Below are 23859 nucleotides of genomic sequence, written 5' to 3'. Positions count from 1 at the left end.
TCCTTTTGTTTTTTTTTTTTAATTATTTTTTTGAGATGAGTCTCGCTCTGTCTCCTGGGCTGGAGTGCAGGAGCGCAATCTCGGCTCACTGCAAGCTCCGCCTCCCGGTTTCACGCCATTCTCCTGCCTCAGCCTCCCGAGTAGCTGGGACTACAGGCGCCCACCACCATGAGTGGCTAATTTTTTTGTATTTTCGGTAGAGATGGGGTTTCACCGTGTTAGCCAGGACGGTCTCGATCTCCTGACCTCGTGATCCACCTGCCTCGGCCTCCCAAAGTGCTGGGATTACATGGGTGAGCCACCATGCCCGGCCTTTTTTTGTTTTTGTATTTTTGAGATAGAGTCTTGCCCTGTGGCCCAGGCTGGAGTGCAGCGGTGCGATCTCGGATCACTGCAACCTCCGCCTCCCGGGTTCCTGTGATTCGCCTGCCTCAGCCTGCTGAGTAGCTGGGATTACAGGCGCCCGCCACCACGACCTGCTAATTTTTGTATTCTTTCCCCTTTTTGTCCCAAATTAAAGTTGTTGACCCAGAATGGTGCAGGGGGGAGTTTGGTAGTCAGATCTAATTTGGGATCTCACTTTCATCCCTGTGGGATTATAAAACCCATTTCATAGGCTGGCCACGAGGATTAAATTTGATAATGGGATACAACATAAAGCTAGCAGATGTTTTCTTCTTTTTCCTACTGTTACAACTTTTAAGATTTTTTTTTCTGCCCAGTTGTTTACTTTTAGGAGAAAATTTATAGTTCAAAATGGGAATAGTCAATTCTGATGTTCGCTGAAAGCAGATACAAATGACCTATTCCAGACAGACTGCAGGGTGTCGGGATGTTTCTATGTGAGGATGTGTACATGCTTCTGAGTCAGTAGGTCCGTCATGCAGGAGAACACGCTCATCCACAAACATACATGTCCTGTGTGATTTGTAGTTCATAATATGTGAGATATGAGGTACAAATTTAATTACTGGCCTGGAGCTTCTGAGCTACACGCAGGGTCTGACATGTCAACGCGGGAGAGTGTGTTTCCCGGGCGTGGGAATAGTTGAGGGAGAGTCTTGTAAAGATAGATCTGAGTTTTAGGGTCAGAGACGTTATGCAGCCTTGACTTTGCAGCTGATATGCTTCGTTGATTCCGTAACTTGTGGTGCTGTGGGCTTGTTCCGAGCAGGGTTGTGGTTGCCTTCTCTGCATGCTGTCTCCAGGTGACGCCATCCACTCTCTCAGCATCATGACCAGTTCCCATCCTCAGACTGCAGCCCACATCTCTCTTCTGAGATTGGTGTGGCATATCCGCCTGCCTGCAGGACATCTTCATTGAAATGTCATAGGCACCTCAGGTTCACTGGGTTGCCTCCAGAGTCCTGCCCTCTTCCCAGCTCCTGCCATTCTCACTTTTCTTAGTAATAAGTCACCAAAATCACAAGCCTGGACTCTGCTGTCTCCTTTCTCCACAACAAGACCTGGAAATTCTATATCTGAAATGTTTCCCCTCTTTGTCCTGAATCTGTCCTCCCCATTCCAGGCCCATTGTGGCCGTCCCTGTTCATGTCTCTTCACCTCTGAGCTGGATCTCTGCAGTGATCTTCTAGATGTTCTCTGCGCACCCTCTTTTTACTTGCTTGGTTCTCCTCTCACAGCAGCGTGAGTGCGCATTCTAGAAGAGAAACCTGATAATGCTTCTCCCTTCCTTAAACATCAGTGGCTTTTCCATTATTCTTAGGATCATGACCCACTCCTCACCCAGGCTCAGGAGCCCCTGTGTAATCATGCGCCTGAGTCCTCTTCCATCCTCATTTCTTACAAGCCCTTCCCTCTGCTCCAGCCACACTCAGCTGCCTACCTCCCCTCCTCAACTCGTTGCTCCTACTTTGTCTTCAGGTCTCAGTGTAGATGTCACTTCTTCCAAGAAGGCTTTCCTGCCACCACCTTCAGATCCAAGTCTCCTCCTATGTTATCTGATCGCACCAATGCCTGCTATCTCAGCACGTATCACCCTGTGCTTTACTTCCCTATTTCCTCATCTAGAAGTCAACCATCAACTTTGTGAGAGTAGACACTGTGTATGCTCTTCACCACGGAACCCCAGCATCTACCGCGATAGCTGGTGCCTGCTAGTGACTTAAAACTGTTTGTTCAGTGAACTATCATCGGCCACATGTACCTTTCCTGCATGAAAGAAATGTTCTATGGATGCTAGCAATTAAATGAATATTTGTTGGTTCCCTTCCTGATTCACCGATTGAGGCTCTGTCAGTCACAGAGGATCCCATTAGAAGAGTATACCTCTGAGGTCAAAGCCACCGTCCACCTGACCTAAAGCAAGTCCACTGTTAAGCTGTCCCAGTTAGATGTTCACTGCTGAAGAGCAAAGTCAGGCAAAGTCAGAGTTGCAGAGGTTTATAATCAATGCAGACTGAGTAAGAGGAGATTTTTGCATAGACAAGTGTAACCGGCACGACATAAGTCTCCGAAAGGGCTAGGGGGGTGAGGGCTTTGCCTGAGACAATCAAGAATGCCCTATGCTTAGGCAGTGGCAGCAGAGAGCCTGAAGAACCTTGCTTGAGGCAAGGGTTTGGAGCAGCCAATATATTTTCCTTGATCCACCATCACTGGCTGCTCTGAGCAGAAGATGCAGTGGAGGATGTTCTCAGACCAGAGATCTGAACTGTCCTGAGGCCAAAGCTCCTAATTGTGAGCACTCAGAGGCCCGGGGTCCTGCTCTGGGGTGGGGCGGCTCTGCAGAGTGGACATGACCCCTGCTCCCAGCGTGATCCAGGTGCCTTTACTCATGTGTGCTGTGGATCCAAAACAGCCATGCACTCTTCTATTTATAATAAGGTTTAGGGTTCTATATATAGCACTGTAGGATGACTACAGTAAGCAACAATATACTATATAGTTTCAAATAACTAGATGGAAGATATTGAATGTTCCCAGCACAAAGCAAGGACAACTGTTTGAGATGATGGATGTACTAATTCCCCTGACCTGATCACTATACATCCTATGTATTGAAATATTACTATATTCACTATGAATATGTACAGTTATGATTTGTCAATGAAAAAATTAAATTGAATTTTAAAAATAGTTAAAAATAAGTTGCTCCCTACTCCACGATGTAAAGAAAACCAGACCAATGGCTCGGACTGCCAGTACTGCAGGGTCTGGGGCCTTGTCCGCAAGGTCAGCTCTGGTGGTTTTTCTTGGAGGCTTAACTGAAGGGCTGCAAGCCTGTACCCCACCCCACTTTCTTCTTATAGCTTTGCCTCCGCGGCAGAAATCTGAGTTTTCAGAGCTCTTCAGGTCCACCCCCACCTCGGGAATGCACACCACGTAATCCAGTCAAGGCAGCAAGGACCTATCCTGAGCCCCAAGGAGTAGCTGCCTCAACTTTCCTGACACATTCGTTCCAGTTCCTCGGGCCCTCGGCTGATACCAAGTACCATAGAAAAAGCCAAGAATCAAGAGCCAGAACCCGTGATCCTGACCCTGCTGCAGAGAGTTACACATCTGAAAAGTGGATGAAATGATCCCCCTCTATCTCAGTCTGTAGGCTTGCCCCCCATAAATACATGGAGACAATGGGCATGAGGACTTTAAGAGGTAGGAGGTTGTGTGCAGATCTTACACTTTGCTCTTATAACCTTACACTTTGCTTGTTATAACCCTGCTCTCTCAGGGGCCTCCAGGCAGCTCCATGCCTGTCTTCCCTTATCATGCCATTGATGGAGCTGGATGCCAGCTCCACATGGCTGCCCCTTGCAGACATGCCCAGGGGTGCTGAGTCTGTGCTGTTGAAAATGGAGAGATGTTTTCCCATTAGGCAGCAAATAGCAGAGAAGGTGGAGGTTTGGGGAACAGCAGGAAGACTTGGACAAAAATGTAACAGGCTGTGACTTGGACAAAGGACTTGGACAAAGCTGAACTTTCTGGGTCTGTGACTTGGACACAGGACGTGACTCACTGCAGGCAGCCTGCTGGCAATGGCTTGTCTGGGGAAGCAACCTTGCTCCAGAAACCTCTGCCTTCATTTTTGTTTCTCACCTGCTGGCTCAGTCTTCTCCTTTTTCCCTTCCCTGCCCAAGCCTGGGTTTCTATGCATCTAAGAGCAAGAGCTCTTCATTTTCCAAGCAGGAGAAACTGTGAGGGGCTCACTATCCAAGTGGCAGCCCCAGCTTCTCGGCTCTGGGCTGTGTGAGCCTGGGTGTTGGAAAGAATCCAGTCCCAGGCAGCTGTTCCATTGGTGCCTGCTTGACTGGGCAGTTGATGCATAACCTTACATAGGTGTCAAGGATCTAGCCTGTTCTGAATATGAAAAGGGCTAAAGGGGGAAAAAAGGGGGCGGAAGATTTGAGTTTCAAATCCATTAAAGCCATCCTTCTTTGGCTTCCTAAGTGGGTAGTGCTGGGCCACTATTGCTGAAGTGCTGGGGCCTGGCTTATCTCCCAGGACAGAGGCCTGAGCCAGGATGCTGTGTTCCTTTGGGTACCATGGCTGGTGCTAGCAGCTGAGCTTCACACTGGGGCCTTGGGAGTGTGGGGGGCAGTGGGAAGTGATGCCATGGCCATCCCTGCAGTTACTCTCCTTTGATATGGCTCTTGACAGTGACCTTGAGACCCCCTTGTGACTCACTGCAGTGGACTCTCCTTGGTCTCATCTCACCTGGCCAGTCAGCCAGCTACAATAGACACTGTTGCTTGTTGCATTTGACTTGATACCCACTGCTCTTTGGGCTTCTAAGCTCTGCTTTCTCCTGCCTCTCCCACCTCCCTGACGGCTCTCTCTCAAGCTTTCATGTGGATTCTTCTTTCTCACCCAGGGATGTTGCCTCCAGCCTACTGTCCCTGGGTGATCTCATCCTCTTCTACATCTTGGGACATCCAGCTCTGCACTTCTGGCTGGATTTCTCTTCCTTTGTGTTTTGCAGGCACTTTAAATTCAACATGACCCAAACTGAGTTCCTCACCTTTCCTTCCGATTTGCTCATCTGCTTCTCTCCTTGTCTGCCTGTCTCACGAAGGGCACTGCCATTCTCCCCTTCACCCCAGCCAGAAGTCAGGAATCAGACCAGAGGACTCCCTTACTCTCACCTCCCTTGCCCCAATCTCAGATGATTTGTGACAAAATCCTGCTAATTCTACTTTCTTAACACTGTTTATGTCCATCTCCTTCTCTCTATCCCCATTGCCCTAGATCAGCACTCATTAACTTCTTCCCAGCTCTTGCTCCGTGCCTGTCTCTTCCCCGCACTGCAGCACAATGCCTGGGCAACAGGACGACTTAGTGGATGTTGGTGGAATGAATACATGAATAAGCAAATGAACTATGGGTAGCAATTGCCTGCTCCAGGGAGTAATGCAGGGTGGTCGTCCCGCAGCTGGTTGGCTTTGTGAGTTACCCTCAGGGGTCACCGTTCTTCATCTCATTTACCCTCAGTGAGTTGCTTGTGAATGAATCCACTTTAGAACAAGGTTTGTGGGAGTCAGGAGACCGGGGCTGTTGTCCAGGCTCTGCAACTCGCTCATCATGTGACAGGTTCTTTTGAGACTATTTTGTCCCCGAGAGAACTGCAACACCAGGGATCAAAGGGTTTGCGTGTCTCAGTTGTTCTGTGTCTACCATGCAGCACTCTCCTTGGAAAGGAAGAAGGACAAAGAGAGAGAGAGAGTGAAGCTGGAGAAGTGGCGGAATCTGTAAGGCCGTATCTTGCTAGTTTCTTAATGCACAACGTTGTTCAATTCCCCAGCATCACCCAGTCCTCTCAGAAAGTTCTCTGTTCCTCTTTCCCTCAGGACAAAGAGGGCTTGGTCTTGGGGATTCTGGAAGACTCTTTGCAGAGCCCGGACACCTAAACCAAATATGGGATGTACCTGCTGAACAGATAACTCCTATTTCAGTTTCCCTTATATTTTGGCTTGAACAGGGATTTTATATGTAGTTTGAGGAGCTGACTGTGTGGCCTCCAGTAAGTCCCTTGGATCCTTTGAGCCTGCGTAATGACATCTTACCTGAAGACAGGGGCTGGGGCCCAAGATTCTAGCACATCTTGGAATGTGTTCCTTTCTGGGCTTCCTTCTGTTACTTCTACTCTTCCGATTGTAGTTTTTAGGGAAAGTGTACACTCCCTAAAGTGAGTGAAGTGAGTGCAGTCTTCTCTGTCCATGGTGAGTTCCCTGCCAAATCTTCTTTACTTCATTGTATCTGGATCTTTTTGGAAAGTCAGCTATGTGGCTCTTTCATGTCACTTTTCCTGTCCTCAGCCTCTTTCAAGAGTTCTGGAGATGAGAGCCAGAATATGGGTATAGAGAGCATCAGAAGTTACCAGTCATGGAAAAATGTTTAGTAACAACCATTTTCGTTCAGTTCATTGCCTCAGCAGATCCATTCCCTACAGTATGTTATTTTGTGGTACTTTATCCTGTTCGAGTTTAGATAATGAATAATAACAATTATACCAGGTACCGCTCTACTGATTTCCTCCTAGGAGCCTACAGTGACTTCGCACATCTTGGAATTCTTCTTGAGCCCCCGGATACTGAAGGATCAGGCAGATCTGGGCAGAGGCAGGGGGCACGGGCAGGAGTGATTGTGACTGTCCTTTGGAGAGGGAAGCTCCAAGGAGGGGACTTTGTCAGGGTCCAAGAGTTGGCCGCAGGGCCAAAGTCAGGCTGTGAGCCCTGACTGTTCCATGTATCAGGCCGCTGTGCAGATTTTCTGGTCTCTCTGAACTCTTCCTGCCTTTCCTTTTTCTGTTACCCCCAAGGTGCTTTTTTGTTCACCACAGAACGCTGAGCAGTTCTGGTTCCTCTGAGGTTGTATCCAGTTGGCTCAGTGTCAGAGCCCTGGTGGGGCTGGTACCAGGACCCGCTGGCTAACCTTGTGGGGGTTGCCAGCACCAGATTGCTGTTGGGGTGTGGCTGGCATTCGGGCTCCAAGACGTGGTTTAGAGAGGGGTTGCTCACCCAGGCCTGCAAAGCCTCTCCAAATCCATCCGTACTTCCACTGAAGATGTCCAGTGTAAGTGGGTCAGGGTCACTCTGCCTCCAAGTGGAGTGTAAAAAAATAACACGTGGAGACTTTTTTCTGAGCATGCCGGCATCCCACATTTGCCCTTCTGTTCACTCTGCACCTGTCTGCACCCTGCACTCTGGAGAACTTTCCTTGCAAAGCTGTCCCTTCCGGCTGGGTTCTGCCTGTGGGCAGCTACAACAGGAGCACCAGTGGGAGGGTGGGGAAGGGAGGGGCATTGATTCCCTCAGCCCCTCCTTATGGGGGGGTCACTGTCGACCTGCTCTTTCCCTGACCTGAAACTTTCATGTAGCAGTCCCCATACTCCCTCACGGCCTCTGAGTTCCAGTAACTTCTCCCCTCTTGCCTCCTACACCTAGGGCTCATCCTGGAGCTCCTCTCTTACCAATCCCAGGCAACTGCCAGTTTGCTTCCTCTAAGCTATGTTGACAAAAATTATGGATGCCATTCATCAAGCACTTGCTATTGGCCAGGCACTTTTCAAAGCTTTCTACATGAATTCTCCCATTTAAGTCCTAAAAGAAAATCCCCTAAAGATATACTAATATCTCCAGTTTACAGTGGGGAAACTAAGGCACAGATGGGTTCAGTAAATTTCCCAGGATAACAAGGTTTCAAACAAAAGCCGTCCTATTCCAGAGGGCACTCAGCACAGGGTCTGGTCAACACACGGTGGCTGCTGTTTCGATTGTGGTGGCGATTGCTCATTAGGGTTGTTATCTGCTCACATGTTTTGCATGAATTCAGAAAAGCAGGCCTGGTTTGCAAAGTTAGGTCCACGCTCCACCTGCTCACTGGTGTGTGGTCCCTGGGCCAGTAGCATCAGCGTCACCTGGGAACTTGTTAGAAATGCAAACTGTATCCCCATCCCAGACCTGCTGAATCAGAACCTCTGGGGGTGGGGCCGACAATCTGTTGTCCAGGTGATTGTGCACATGCTGACTTGGCAGCCACTGCACTGCACAGAACCCACCCACGTGCCCTATGAGTAGAAGCACATTGCTTTCCTGCAGGGGCATTCGCGGTCTCTGCGCTCTGGGCCTGGGGTGGTTGAACTAGCAGGGTGGGCCCCATTCTCTAGCTGGCTCTGGGAAACAGGCTGCCTCAGCATCCATGCATTATCCTTGGCTGTGGCGGTTCCTATTTCCCATCTTCTGGTGACTGTGGCCAGCCAGAAGCCCGGACTCTCCCGGTGGTTGGCTTCTCAGGTCTGTGTACCTGTTTGTCCTGGCTCTGTCATTCACTGGTCTCTCCCCGATGAATTGAACTTTACCTGTAAGGTCTCTGGGAGCTCCAGCTTATATTTTGGCTTCGTGGATAAAGTATCCGCCAATAGCTGACCCAGCTTTCTTGGACTCTGGAGTGCCCAACCTCCTTCTGAGATAAAGCAAGTCAGGGTGGGCCATTCACGTCGGGGAGCATCTCAGCGCAGACTTGAATGGGGCCAGGGCCATGCTTGGGCAGTTGAGGAAACACCCTTCTTTACCACAGGCCCTAGGCCTCTCTGGTGTGGAGCTGCCTGGCAGGTGGCAGACCGGGTCTCCAGGATTGACTTCGGCTGCTCTGTCACTGTGCTTCTCTGCTGTTTTCTTTGCCTGTCCCCTCTCAGTGATTTGTTAAGGGGTTCATTCACCCATTCGTTCATTTGTTCATTTACTCATGCACTGCATTCAACAAATATGTAATGAACATTCACTCGGTGTAAGAGACAGTTCTAGAAACTGGGATTACAGTACTGAGGAGCCTGATGCCAGCATTTACAGAGCTTTCATTTTATGGGGGAAACAGACAATAAGCAAATATATGAAATGGTGTCAGGTGCTGAAGAGAGTTCTGAAGAAAACTAAAGCAAGTCAGAAAACAGAATGTGATAGAGGGGGTGGTGTTGGCAGAGAGGGTAGTCTGGAGAGGGCGTTCCTAAAAGGTGACATTTGAATGAAGACTTGAGTGACGTTAAAGGAAGTAATATATACCGTGGTCCATTTCCAAGACAAAAGGCCTTGATTTGGCCTAGGTCAGCAAACCACAGAAGAAAGAGGCTATACTATACTAGGCCCCCCGCTTTGATAGATAGCCGATGCTTGTTTGTTGGCCTACCCCTCCCCACCTTCCCCCTCGCCCCTCACTGGCCCTCACCCAAACCAAAAAAAATTCGTCTAAAATAAAAATTTACCAGTCTGCAAAATAGCTCACTTCTGTCTGTTCTTACCAGCCTGCCCAGCTACTTAGGTCGTAAGTCAAATCCTTTAAGAGCCCCTGAGCTAACTAGGATTGCAATGCATTGTGGGCTGCAACAAAATGCAGCAAGACAACCTAAACAGCAACAACAACAACAACAACAACAACAAAACAAAACAACACCTAAAGCCCCTACCCAACAATCAATAGGCATCATCCTGGAAGACTGTAACCCCATAGTACTCAGCCTATGAGGAACCAGGGGAGGGACCTGTGCACCAGCGAATCAATTGCTTGTTGAAACTGTTCTGGGTGTGCCTGCTCATCAGGCACACTTGATCTTGTAAAGTCGTCATTAAAAGTCTCACTTTCGCTTTTCTCCGGGTCTCTGAGTCCATTCTTTGGTTTGGATGGGTGAGTTTGTTTCTCACAACCTGGTGGCCCGTACAGGGATCTCTGTGGCCGCGTGGAGTGAGTCTCTGGCCAAGAGGGGAGACACATCCCACTTGATTTACGTGGCCCACTCTGTCCAGGTGTCCTGGTTCCCTGCAGAAGCCATAGACAAACCCAACACTGTAATTCAGGAGACAGCGAAAGTGACACAGGGAGAAAAGCAGGCACCGTGGCAACCAGGCAACCTCATGCATGAGCTAAGGTAGGAAAATTGAACTATAAGTACTGCCTTGGTGGTTGGGCATCATGGGAGGTCTTGGGGGTGCAAGAAACCTCCAGTAACGGGGGCTGAGTACACAGGGAAAAAGCTCAAACACAGAAACCAGCTGAAAATGAGAAATTGAAATTCTAGGCCTAGGGAACAAGGGAAAGAGGGAACTAAAAAACCCCTTCTAACATTCTCCCAGATAGTCTGCTGGGGAGAATGTTGCAGATTTAAAGGGATAATCCTCAAACCAGGGACAAGGAAAAACAAAAAATAAAGTATCGCTGTTTTATCTGGCCCAAACAGCCTATTTGTCAGCCTTCAGTCTTTTGGCCTAAGTTCGGCTCAGGTAAGGATTGTGTGTGCCCAGCTTTAATTTTCTATGTGAATAATAAAATCCCATCCTCACAGGAGGAGACGGGTTATGCTCTTTGTTGGATTAGTGAACTAACCCCCATGTTCCCCTTAAAGAGAGAACAAAAGCATAGTAAAAGCCCTTGCCCTGTGAAAAGCCTTGGGATTCCCTAACGCGCTTGCCCCCTTGCCACACATCTCACAAAGGAGAGGACAGGGGGCAACAGGAAGGTCAGAGGAAGAGGAATCTGGGGGGCATGAAGAAGCTAAACCCAATGCTCCCTTAAATCCTTATCTAAACTTGAGGCAAGAATTAGAACAATGTAAGAAGGACATGAAGAATTTCCCTATTCCTTCTAAACAGCAGGCATCTAGTATGTGCCCTCCTAGAGAAGTCTCTATGAGACAGGGAAAAGTTAAATTTGTGAGTGTGCCTTTAACAAGTAGTAGGGTTAGGGATTAAAAAATAAATAAATACATAAAAGGCCGCTCTTGGATAATTCCCTCAGTTTAACAAAGCAGCTAAATCAATTTTTAGAACCCAACTTTTACACACGCACTAAGGTAATGTCAGTTATGAATATTTTGTTTGCTGGGGAAGAGAGGGGAGTAATGAAAAGGGCAGCCATAACCGTCTGGGGAAAACGGCATCCTCCCAGGCAAGGGGTCCTGCCAGCTGAGCAGAAATCCCCAAATGCAAATCCCAGACGGGAAAACAATAGCCTCAGAGATAGGGCCCACATGCAGGACCCTAGAAAGCTAATAATAATGAAAGGGATTCAAGAGTCCTCTCCTAAAACGCAGAATGTCTCCAAAACATTCAAAGTCCAACAAGAAAAAGAGGAGATTCCCTCTGTGTTTCTGCAAAGGCTCGGGCATCAAATAAGAAAATATTCAGGATTAAATCCAGAAAACCCAGTAGGGCAAGGCCTTTTAACGGTTAATTTTGTGACTAAAAGCTGGCCTGATGTTACTGAGGAACTACAAAGAAATGAACAACTAAAGTTAAAAAAAAATTAAAAATTACTAAAGGAAGCTCAAACGGTTTTATAAGAAGAGAAAAAAAGAGTTTAGCTGCAGACCCTGAAGACGGGGGAGAGCCGGCCGCACAGCTGGATGCGGAAGCTGGCTGTTAAAAAGCTGTTAATAAAAGTTACTGCTAAATCTTTGTCATTTTGGCAGAACTATTCGTCTTTGCAGAGGGACAGAGAGGAGCCAGGGCCCAGCCTGTGGCCAGAGAAAGAGGAAAAAACTAAGCGTAAGGGAAAAAGGAAATGGAATGACAGAGAGAGACAGAAAAAGAAAATGAGCAAGATAGAGACTGGAAAAGACAGAGATCAAAGAGAGACACTGAAGGTGAGAATGGGGAGAAAAATGATGCAAAAGGAAGAAAGAGTACAAGAGGAAGTGAGAGGGTGCGAAGAGGTTGGCGGGGCTGGAGGAAGGTTCTAGAGGCTCAAGCAACAAGGAGGTGCCAGGAAAGGGTGCAGTGTGGCCATTGAGGAGGGACAGGGCCCGGGAACTGGGGGATGCAAGTGAGAAAGGGATGTGGAGGAGAGTTTAGGATCAGGCTGCTTGAGGAGTAGTGGGTTGCCTACGGCTGTCAGGAGCGGGTAGAAAGGACTCAGGATGTGGAAATGGATGAGATGACCATTAAGGTTTTGTTGTTTTACTGAGAAGCTGTGAGTCCACCAGGGGCAGCTGTCAGTAAGGCTGCAGACAGGCTTGGGGGCTACATAAGGAAGATCCAAATTAGGGTTGTAAACTCCATGGACTACAGGGCCAGCAAATGGTGAGAAAGAGGGCTGCAGGGCTGGCTGGGGACTGACCGACTGCAGAGGGCACACCCTGTCACAGGGGCCGAGGCTGCTCGGCTGCTCTTTCTGTGCAGCCCTGTGTTGCCAAATTGTCAACAAAATTTGGCAAAAAAATTTAATTTGTTATGCAAAATATAATTTTTCAATGCTGGTAATTAGTTCAAAAAACTTAAAAACCCAATACAGGCAAAAGAGGATGCCACTTTGCAATCTCTGAAATAGAGAAAGCTCATGCTGGGGAAAAGTCTGCCAAGACACTTTGAGGTGGGCCAGGCTGGGCCAGGGGAGGATCCTTGCAGCTGAGGAGGGGAAAAGCCACTGAGTCCCCTCCCAGAGTGGGGACAAACCGGAGACCCTTTGCAGATGCTGGGTCACCAGAAGGGGCGATGTAAAACACAAACAGTGCATCTCTTGGCCTGCCAGGAAAACCAACGGTGCCTTTGAAGCAAAGAATGAGGAAGGGAGAGCAAAGCCAGGGATGCCTTTGCTGATGAGACTGCCCATCAGGGAAGGAGCCACAGGCTGACAGCTCTTCAAACCAGCAGCTCTTGGCCCAAAGCCAGACCTAGCAGGACCCTGCCAAAGGCACCCTGGGAGCCCAGCTGGTCAGTCCCTTGCCTCCCCATGTTTCCCAGTGGGCCCTGGGAAGGTGCCTAACCTAACCCCAGCCAGTTTCTTATAAAAAGGAGAGGAGAATAAAAAGGCATCAAACTGTAACTGTTTAAATATCATAAAATATCAAACTAAAGTTAAACCAAACCTTAAAAAACTCGACTACGTAATGGAATAAGGCTGTTTGTAAACGGGTCATCCCAAGTAATAGATGGTGAAAAACACAATAGCTATGCTGTCATCAGTGAAAACAAACAATCCTTATGTAAAAAAGGTAAATTACTCAGTAACTGGTCAGCCCAAATCTGTAAATTATATGCTCTTAGCCAGGCCCTGACACTCCTATAAGGCCACAGTGACACTATATAGATTAATCCCAAATATGCCTGTGGAGTAGTACACACCTTTGGAAAAATCTGGACAAAGCAAGGCCTAATAAATAGCAGGGGGAAAAATTGGCATATGGGAAACTGGTCAAACAAGTTCTAGAAAGCCTCCCGCTCCCAGCAAAGATAGCCATAGTTCATGTAAACGGCCATCAAAAGGGAAACATGACAAAAGCTGTAGGGAACAGGCTTGCAGATAAAGCTGCTAAGCAAGACTCCCTGGAGGAAGAAGTTAAACTGTTCAGCCTAATCCCGGATATCGCTAAGGTGGTATTAAAACCCCAATTTTCTAAAGAGGAAAAGGAAAAGCTGGGCAAAATAGGGGCCACTCAAACTGAGGATGGGATATGGGTGCTCCCTGATGGGACAAAACTAATAAGCAAACCCATATTAAGAGAACTAACATCCACACTGCATAAGGGAAGTCACTGGGGTCGCCAGGACATGTGTGATGCAATACTCAAGAATTATGGGTGGGCCAGGCATGGTGACTCATGCTTGTAATCCCAGCACTTTGGGAGGCCCAGGCGGGCGGATCACTTGAGGTCAGGAGTTCAAGACTTGAGGTCAGGAGTTCAAGACCAGCCTGGCCAATATGGTGAAACCCCATCTCTACTAAAAATAGAAAAAATTGGCCAAGCGTGGTGGTGGGTACCTGTAATCCCAGCTACTCAGGAGGCTGAGGCAGGAGAATCACTTGAACCTGGGAGGTGGAGGTTGCAGTCAGCTGAGATCGCCCCATTGCACTCCAGCCTGGGCAACAAGAGCGAAACTCCGTCTCAAAAAAAACAAAAACAAGAATTATGGGGGTAGAGGAATTTATAGCCTTGCTAAACGAGTGTGTGAAAACTGTGTAACCTGCCAAAAAATAAACAAAAAGGTAGTTAGAAAACAAACTACCGGAGAAAGACCTCCTGAGTTAAGGCCATTTCAAATCGTTCAAGTTAATTTTACAAAAATGCTCAAAATAGGGAGACTAAAGTATCTGCTGGTAATGGTGGGCAACCTCTTCAGCTGGGTGGCCTTCCCCCTCCCAACGGCCACCGCCCTGAATGTGGTCAAAATAATCTTAAAACAAATTATACCTAAATTTGGCCTGGTAGAAAATATTAATTCAGACAATGGGGAGTGACTTTACCTCAAGGGTACGAAGGGAAATTATGGAAAGTTTACACATTAAATGGGATTACCACACCCCTCGGCATCCCCTTCCTCTGAAAAGTAAAAGAATAAATCAAACTCTCAAAAAGCGTATTTTACTAAACTAATCTTAGAAACTAAAATGCCTTAGACCAAATGTCTCCCAATAACACTCCTTGGGATTAAGACAGCCCTCCCCAAACACTTGAAATTGTCCCCTTACAAGTTGTTATATGGACTCCCGTAGTTAGGTGGGACTACTAACTTCCCTACTGTAAAACCCAAAACCAATTTAAAAAAATTATACACTGGCCACATCCTCCACCCTGTCATCCCTTAAGTTAAAAGGACTTCTAACTCAAACACTGCCTCTTAAGTTCAGGGTTCACCACTTCTAGCCTGGCAGCTCAGTGCTAATTACAACTTAAAAAGAAAACAAGCTCCAGCCGGCGCGGTGGCTCATGTCTGTAATCCCAGCTCTCCGGGAGGCAGAGGCGGGTGGATCACAAGGTCAGGAGCTCGAGACCAGCCTGGCCAAGATGGTGAAACTCTGTCTCTACTGAAAATACAAAACTTAGCTGGGCGTGGTGATGGGCGCCTGTCATCCCAGCAACTCGGGAGGCTGAGGCAGAGAATTGCTGGAACCTGGGAGGCGGAGCTTGCAGTGAACAGAGATTGCGCCTCTGCACTCCAGCCTGGGCTACAGAGTGAGACTCGGTTTCGGGGGGAAAAAAAGACAAGCTCCACCCAAACTGGGAAGGTCCCCATCAAGTGCTCCTAACCACCAGAACACCATGCAAATAGCTAAACAAGGGTAAATACGTTACACTCGGGTCAAAAAACTGGAAAAAACAAACAAACAAAACGAAAGAAAGGGAAAAGGGTAAGTGGGAAGTGTACACATCGCCTAAGAAACCCTGAAAGCTGAGTCTAAGGAAAACCTAAAAGGAAGCTATAAGCAGGCTCCATCATTGGGGGTGGATGTGGTTAGAGTTCATTCTACTACCAGGGGTAAGGGAGTTCACAATTATTAAATGGAGCCCGATAGGAAAAGAAATATCCAATCAAACTAATAGCATAATTAGAACCTCCACCCCCCAAAACCATAAAGTTCAATGCCTGCCAAGTCTTACATTGTGAAAACTTAGAAAACCAAAGGCAGCTGTCACAAGCAAACAAATATCTATGTCCTCACACAGGTCGCTATTGGGAAAAGCCCTGTGCTAGCTGAAATGAAGTCTGGTAAACCACCCAATTTCAAGGCTGGGTGAGTCACTCTTCCAAAAACTAACCCTTAAAAAATAAAATACATTTGTATAAGGGCCCTACGCCACCTAACTGTAAAAATTTAGAATGCAATCCTATATTAATTACCATAAACAACCTAGCTACTCTAAACCAGGAACCTTGGAGGTATGGATTAGGAATAAATCCCTTCCTCAGGAAGGGATCCTGTAGGACAGTTAGCTTTTAGGCAAGTCACCAACTCCCCCCCAAGCCCACCCAGGATTACTATAATTCGCCATCCCACTAGTTCCTTTAACCCACCAGACAGTAACCCTAAGAGAGTAAAAATAATTAAAATAACTAACTTAAGGCAAATTTTAAGTTAAGACTGAATATGGGGGTGTAAATGCTTGGGTTAAATGGGCCAGATTTTCAATACTAGCTCTTAATAAGAGCAACTGTTACGCATGGTCTGCTGGGCGGGCCTCAGGCACAGGGTAGTTCTGTTTCCCCTAAAATGGAATGCCAATCCTAAAGGAATGCATTACATGTTGGCTCTATACTAAAACAGAAATGCATGGGAAATAAGACTTACAAATGTCTATCATTGCTGTCTCCCGCCTTCGCAGGTCAAATTCTAGAGTAATCCCCTGGTTCTCTACAGGGAATACAAACCGCTCCTCCAGCCTCTCTAGGCAGGGACAAAGTTCAATAAGCCAATGAGAAAACTCCCAACTTGTACACACATCCTAAACGTTACTGATGAGTCAAACAAAGGCAACTACTCGGCTCTTCATGTACCCTGGGCTAATGTCTGGTGGTGCTGTGAGAAGAGAAATGTCTGTAACCTGTTACTGTCCAATTGGACTGGAACTTGTGCCTTAGTTGAATTGGGCATTCCGTTCACGTTGGCATTCCATAAAATCCCCAAGAATCCACATGGCCACCAAAGTTGGAAAAATCTAACAAATTCTTTTAATCCCAACATTTATATTAACTCAGTAGGAGTTCCTAAAGGAGTACCTAATAAATTTAAAACCAAATAATATAAAATAAATGTGGAAATGAAAACAATAGGAGTAAAAGAAAAGAAGAGGGAATTAAAGGAAATAATGTATACAGTGGTCCGTTTCCAAGACAAAGTGCCTTAAATTGGCTAAGGTCAACAAACTACAGAAGAAACAGGATATACTAGGCCCCTGCTTCGATAGCCTATGCTTGCTTGTCGGCCTCCCCACCTTCCCCCTCTTCCCCGCCCCTTATTTGCCCTCACTGGAACCAAAGAAATTTAGTCTAAGATGAGTTTACTAGCCTACAAAATAGCTTGTTTTGTCTATTCTTACCAGCCTGCCCAGCTACTTAGGTCACAAATCAAATCCTTGAAGAGCCCCTGAGCTAACTAGGATTGCAATGCATTGTGGGCTGCAACAAAATGCAGCAAGACAACCCTAAAACAAAACAAAACAAAACAAAACAAAACAAAACAAAACAAACAAAAAAACACCTAAAGCCCCTACCCAACAATCAATAGGTGACATCCGGGAAAATTGTGACCCCATGTATTCAGTCTATAAGGAAATGGGGGAGAGACCTGCACACCAGGGGATAAATTGCTTGTTAAAACTGTGCTGGATGTGCCTGCCTATTGAACACCCAGTCTTGCAAAACCATCATTAAAAGTGTTTATATGACAAGTAAATGCTTAAAAGTCTTTGATTTGAGAGTTTGGGAAGTGATAGAAAGAATGGAAAGGGAAATGCTGTGTCTAGATTTCGTAGGCCTTAAGTCTAAGGATTGCTGATTTCAGTGGTTTAAAACCACCAAAATAAATGAATTTGTCTATTTCTCCTTGTGATTCTATCAGATTTTTTTCTCCAATTGTTTTATTTTGATAAAATACACATAACATAAAATTTCCATCTTAACCATTTTTAGATACACAATTCAGTGGTGTTAAGTGCATTCACATTGCAGTGCAACCATCACCACCACCCATCTCCAGAACTCTTTTCATCTTGCAAAACTGAAATTCTATCCATTAAACACAACCAATCCCCATTCCCTCTTCCTCCCAGTCCCTGGCAACTACTGTTCTGCTTTCTGTCTGTATGATTCTGACTATGCTACCTTTTATAGGTAAAGTATTACAGTCTTTGTCTTTTCATGTCTGGCTTATTTCACTTAGCATATGTCCTCAAGGCCCATTCATTTGTAGCATATGTCAGATTTTTCTTCCTTTTTAAGAAAGAATAATATTAAAGTGTGTGTATATACCATGTTTTATCTATTCACGTATCAATGGACACTTGGTTTGCTTTCACGTTTTAGCTATTGTGAAAAATGCTACTGTGAACGTGGGTGTACAAACATCTCTTTAAGAACGTGCTTTCAATTATTTTGAGTATATATCTGGAAATGGAATTACGGGATTACATGGTAATACTATCCTTAATTTTCTGAGGAACCGTTATACTGTTTTCCACAGCAGCTGTGCCATTTTACATTCTCATCAACAGTACACAAAAGTTCCAATTTTTCCACTGTCTTACAAACACTTGTTATTGTCTTTCTTTTAAAAAATATATATTAACCACCTTCTGGGTGTGAAGTGGTATCTCATTGAAGTCTGGATTTGCATTTCCCTAATTATTCGTTCTATCAGTTTTTGTTTCATGTATTTTGCAGCTCTTTCATTAGATGAATAAACATAATGTGAAACATAACAATTGGAATTGTTATGTCCTCTTGATTGACTCTTTTATCATTATGAAATTATCTTTTTCCTAGTAATATTATTTGTTCTGAAATATACATTGTTTGATATTAATATAGCTATTCTAGCTTTCCTTTCATCAGAATTAACATGGTATATATCTTTTGTCATCTTTTTACTTTTAAGCTTTTATTATGTTAAAGTAAGTTTTAAATAGAGTGGCATATGGCTGTTTGTAAAATCTAAAGTGATAACCTCTAACCTCCGCCTTTTAATTGAAGTGTATAGACCATTTACATTTAATGTAATTATTGATGCAGTTGGGTTCAAACCAACCATCTTGCTCTTTGTTTCTCTATTACTTATCTGTTCTTTGTTATGCCTATCTTCTTTTTCTGCATTTTGGGGGCAATCTATAACCTTTTGCACTTTTACAAAGTGGCCATGTTAGGGCTTATGGTATTTATATTGAACGTACCATCATCATCTACCTTCAAGTAATATTACAGCACCTTCTATATAGTAATCCCTCTTAGCTGCAGGGGATACAATCCAAGACCTCTAGTGGATCCCTGAAATCAGAGATAGCACTGAACCAGATAGGTACTATTTTTTTTTTTATCTGATAACCAAGACGACTAAGCTATTAAGTGACTAATGGGCAGGTAGTATATACAGCATGAATATGCTGGACAAAGGGATGATTCATTTCCTCAGTAGGTGGAAAGTGAGATGATGCAAGATCTCATCTTACTGCTCAGAATAGTGTGTAATTTAAAACTTATGAATTGTTTATTTCTGGAATTTTCCGTTTAATATTTTCAGACCATGGTTGATACCTGGTAACTGAAACCATGGAAAGCAAAGCCATAGATAAAGGGAGACTACCGTATAGAAACCTTCAATGTTATATCCCCATTCCTCCCCTTTTGGCTTTTGTGCTATTGCTGTCATTGATTTTATTCCTACATATTTATAATTCTTACAAGATTTAAAAAAAATTTAAATAGTTAATGATCTTCTAAAAGGATTTAAATAATAAGAAAAAAGGCTTCTATATTTACACATATAGTTACCATTTCCAGAGCACTTCATTCTTAGTGCATACCCAGATTTCCACGTGGTGGTGTTTTCCTTCTGTAGTATGTGCCTGTGAATGATAAAATCTTTCAGTTTTTGTATGTCTCTAAAATACTTTACTTTGCCTTCACTTCTGAAAGATATTTTCACTGGGTATAGAATTCTAAGTTGACAGTTTTTTCTCTTATCTTTTCGGTCCTTTGAAGATGTTGCTACCTTGTCTTCTAGCTTGTGTTGTTTCTTATGGGAAGCTGACTGTCATTCTTATCTTAGTTCCTTTGTAAAATATCTTCCCCATTCCCCTCTACCCCTGCCACTTTTAAGATTTTCCATTTATCAGTGCTTTAGAGCAATTTGATTATGTACCTTGGTATAGTATTTTTACTCCCTCTGCAGCAGGACGAGCGGCAGACAAAACTCCTCAGACACCGAGTTAAAGAAGGAAGGGGTTTATTCGGCTGGGGGCATCGGCAAGACTTCTGTCTCAAGAGTTGAGCTCCCTGAGTGAGCAATTCCTGTCCCTTTTAAGGGCTCACAACTCTAAGGGGGTGCATGTGAGAGGGTCGTGATTGATTGAGCAAGCGGGGGTACGTGACTGGGGCTGCATGCACCAGTAATTAGATCGGAACAGCGACTTTCTCGCTCATTTCTATACAATTACCTCGTAAGACTCTCCATAGAGTACTAGAGAACAATTAGGTCAGGGGCTCGATCCTCTCATCAACTACCAGGCCAGGGTGCGCACCAGGCTGCTGCCGTTGACTTGTCCACTTTCTCGCCTTTTTAGTTTCTTACAATTCTTCTCTTCTTTCTTTGGAGGCAGAAATTGGGCATAAGACAATATGAGGGGTGGTCTCCTCCCTTGCCTCATGCTTCTTCTTGTGTTCAGGGTTTGTTTGGGTTTTCAGATCTGTGGGTTTATTATTTTCATCAATTTGGAAGATGAAACTCTAAAACCATATTTCTTTAAATATTTTTGTGTCTCCTCTTCCCTCAGGTACTACAATTACATGCATATTAGGCTATTTGAAGTTGTCCCACAGCTCAATGATATTCTGTTTAACTTTTGTGCAGTATTTTTTCTCTGTGTGTTTTTTGGATGATCTTTATTGCCTTGTGTCAAGTTCACTAATATTTTCTTCTGTAATATCTAATCTGCTATTAACCTCATTCAGTGTGTTTTCTTCTTGTTTCATATAGTTTTTATCTCTAGAAGTTCAATTTGGGTCACTTAAATTTATCTTCCATATCTCTACTTAACATGCTCAATCTTTCCTCCAGTTTCCCGGACACATGAAATACAGTTATAATAAGTACTTTAGTGTCTTTATGTACTAATTTCATCATTTGTATCATTTCTGGGTTCAGTTTGGTATGATTGGTTTTTCTCTTCTTCTTTATAGGTAGTATTTTCTTGCTTCTTTGCAAGCCTAGTAATTTTTGACTGGATGCCAGACATTGTAAATTTTACCTCATGGGTGATGGATATTTTTAGATATTTTATGCTTCTAAGCTTTGTTTTGAGATGCAGTTAATTTAGACAGTTCAATCCTTTTAGATCTTGCTTTTAAGCTTTGGTGGGATTAGAGCTACCTTTGGAGCTAATTTTCCACTATTGAGGAGAACAACAACAAAATACCTCTTCTGAGTATTCATGAATTATGAAGGTTTTACTCTGGCTGGGGAGGACAAGAACTATTTCTGGTTCTGTGAGCCCCACAGAGAAGTCCCTCTGTCTTTTCAGTAGTTCTTTTCCCAAGCTCTGGTAGTTTCTTCACATCCATGGTTTGATCAGTCTCAGCTGAAGACTTGCAGGGAACTCTTTACAGATCTTGGAAGGCTCTTCTCTGTATAGTATTTTAATCTACAAAACTCTGCATTGCAAACTTTATCTGTCTTGCTGTTCGCAGATTCCCACCTTCAACTGAGAGAGATTACTGGTTCTGCCTGGGTTCCTATTCTCTATATGGTAGCCTGGATAATCCTTCTAAGCAGTAAGCTGGGGTAATCTTAGCGTTTACCTCATTTTTTTGTTATCTCTCAGGGATCATGGTTTTCTATTGCCTGATGTTCAGTATCTGAAAACCTATTATTTCTTATCTTTTATCTGGCTTTTTAACTCATTGTTGGGTTGCTTGGGAGTGCTTTAAAAAATCCAGTTTCTTGGAATCTGTATTGGCTAATATGAGGCCACCGTTGGAGCAGACCTGCATATTACCCAGTGGCTGACGTTATTCCCTTTCTAGCTGGAATGCCAATATTTTCAGCGAGTATGTACATTGGAATTTCTGGTTAAAGTAGTCAGCCACTTCTTCTAAAAATACGAGTGGAAATATATTTATTTGGAGTAGATGGGTTTGCTAGAATTAGGTGGAAGCTGTCTAGAAAGAGTCTGCGGAAACCAGGTGAGAATCTAGATTAAGTTGCCATGGCTATGATGTTGGCCAGCAACTTGTGATTTTCTTTCTGTCTTATAACATGATTTTATAGTTCATTTTTCTCCACCATCAGCTCAATGGCCAGATCATGAGGCCTGAGACTCTATGAGGAGCCAGCTCCTGGCTCCTCACCAGTTGTGCTATATGGGCTGAATCGGTCAGTCAGCTTCTCTGAACCGTGGCATCATTACCTGCAGAGAGCACTTGTACTACACTGGTGCAAAGAGATGGCTGGAAAATGTCTAACAAATACACCTAGATCTGTATTTGAAGCCACTGGTAGTGTGTGGGATTGTGGGTGCTTAATAATTGCATTCTATGTTTGCAAGATATTTTCTTCTCCTAGAAGTCTCCTTATCTCCCATGAGATAAGACACTTCTTGGTAAAGACATTTTGAGTACCATTGAACCCTCCAAAGAGTATTGAGTATTATTGGGATTCTGAGGATTATTCTTCCCAGTTTTGTCTTTCTTCCTTCCACCTCTCTGCCCTCTCAAGGGAAGTGAATGTTCTCTGCTCATATGGTGGGAAAGGGCCTCCTTCACTCAACTTCCGTAATAAATGTATGAAGGGCAACATTGACCCAGATGAAGTGTAAGGGTGCCATTATCACGTCTTTATTACCTAGCTTTATACTAAGTATTAAGCAAGAAGCGCAGACATATAAAATCTGGTTACTGGTCTTAAGGAATTTACTTCTTGTTGTAGAAGTAACACCTACAATTGTGAGGTAATCTTCTGGAGACTATTTGCCAACAAAATAAATGGGAACATAGCCCATAGTTTCAGATAAGCAGATGCCATAGGAGGTCAAAATAGGAGCAGGAGAGACCCAAGCATCAGGGGCTGAAGAAAATGACTGATTTTCCATGATGGCTACCTTCCTAAAGATAACAATCCCATAATCCCATAATGCCCAGAAAGCTCAGAAGAGAAAAGGGCAGAACCAAAGGCTTGAGAGTGCACAGTGTGTAAGGACAGGGGCCAGGGCCAAGCAGCCAACAGAACTTTGGGCTCTACGGGCAGCCAAAGCCACCATGTCCTATGCCAGGAAAGGGCCCAGAGAGCATCTAAAGATAGCACCCTGGCACAGAGTCAGACCAGCGAGAGCGGGAAGCCTCGTACTCCTGTGCCACACGCTAGAATTTCCTCTGAATATTTACACACTCAGCATCTTCCAGTCATCACCAAAGCCCCACAAAAGAGGCGGGTCAGAAAATCTTTGCCATTTGTAGAAGAGGAAACTGAGGATAGGGAAGGCTCAATGGCCTTTGCACAGTGGCATGAACAGGGAAGGAGAGAAGTAAGTCCAGAACCCACCGGTGCTGTCTCTGGCTGTGTGCCTATGAAGCAGGGACAGGAAAAACTCCTGTGAGGACTCCTGCCTGGGGTGAAGAGAGTCGTGAGCGTAGCACAGGTCCCACAGGGATGATTTGATCCAAATCTGGGACTAAAAGTGTAGTCTAACTGCAGGCAAGGTGAGGGTAAGAGAGGACACTGGCTGTGTCTTTCTGCACATCTGCCTGGAAAAGAGAGTGGAGAGGGAAGCCAGGGCTCCGTAACTCTCTTCAAGTCAAAGGAGGGGCGGAGGCTCCCTTGTCTTGGGGAGGGAAGAGGGAGGAAGAGGAGGGGAATGCACAGGGAAGTCTGCTTTTAAGCCCATTAAAGAGGAAGAGCCAAGCATCCAATTAACCTGACATCTCTTGCAGCCAAAATATCTGAGGATACAAGAAGTGAATTTAATATGTGGAGGCTTGGGAGGCAAGTGACTAATAGTGGAAAACAGCCCTAGTTTATTTAAAAAATAGGTCAGGCCCAACAAATCCCATAGATTCCCTCTCAGCACTTACGGATCCAGGAGACAGAGGGAGGGCTGTGTGGGTGCAATGCCATTTTGATTTGAAGCAGACATTGCTGTTGTACCACAAAGAGACAGCCAGGGTTGGCAGGAGGCGCCCATGCACAGTGTGCAGCTGCTGAAGGCGGCCTTCATGTTGAGCCTCTCAGTGACCCTGGTCAGGACTGCGAGTCCCTACCAGTGACTGGCCCAAGGTCGCAAAGCCTGAAGGTGGCAGTACCCGCACCCAATCCCAGTCCCTCTACTGTTAGAGCGAAAGTGTTCTCTGTGGTCTTGGGTGCCTGTCTTCCAGATGTCCTTGGCCCGGCTCTGGGAATCTCGGTTGTCTCTGAAGCAGCACCATCTGAAAGCTACGGCAG

At 45.2% G+C, this 23859-nt stretch overlaps 1 protein-coding gene across 3 annotated transcripts in view; it reads left to right on the top strand.

The window, feature by feature from the left end:
• PRMT8 (protein arginine methyltransferase 8) overlaps positions 1 to 23859 on the top strand; it is a 97257-nt gene that overhangs the window by 10090 nt on the left and 63308 nt on the right. The window contains exon 1 of one of the 3 annotated variants that reach the window (XM_017862837.1): positions 9800 to 9871. The exons of the other annotated variants lie outside the window; for them this stretch is intronic. The gene's annotated coding sequence lies outside the window, so the exon portion shown is untranslated. Of the gene's footprint in view, positions 1 to 9799; positions 9872 to 23859 lie in introns of those variants that run through there. 3 annotated transcript variants of the gene reach the window in all.

This window comes from Rhinopithecus bieti, unplaced genomic scaffold (assembly GCF_001698545.2).
Source record: "Rhinopithecus bieti isolate Rb0 unplaced genomic scaffold, ASM169854v2 scaffold_2654, whole genome shotgun sequence".
Taxonomy (NCBI): Eukaryota; Metazoa; Chordata; class Mammalia; order Primates; family Cercopithecidae; genus Rhinopithecus; species Rhinopithecus bieti.
The sequence above is the reverse complement of the archived record's forward strand: the minus strand, read 5'-3'. Positions and strand labels throughout refer to the sequence as shown.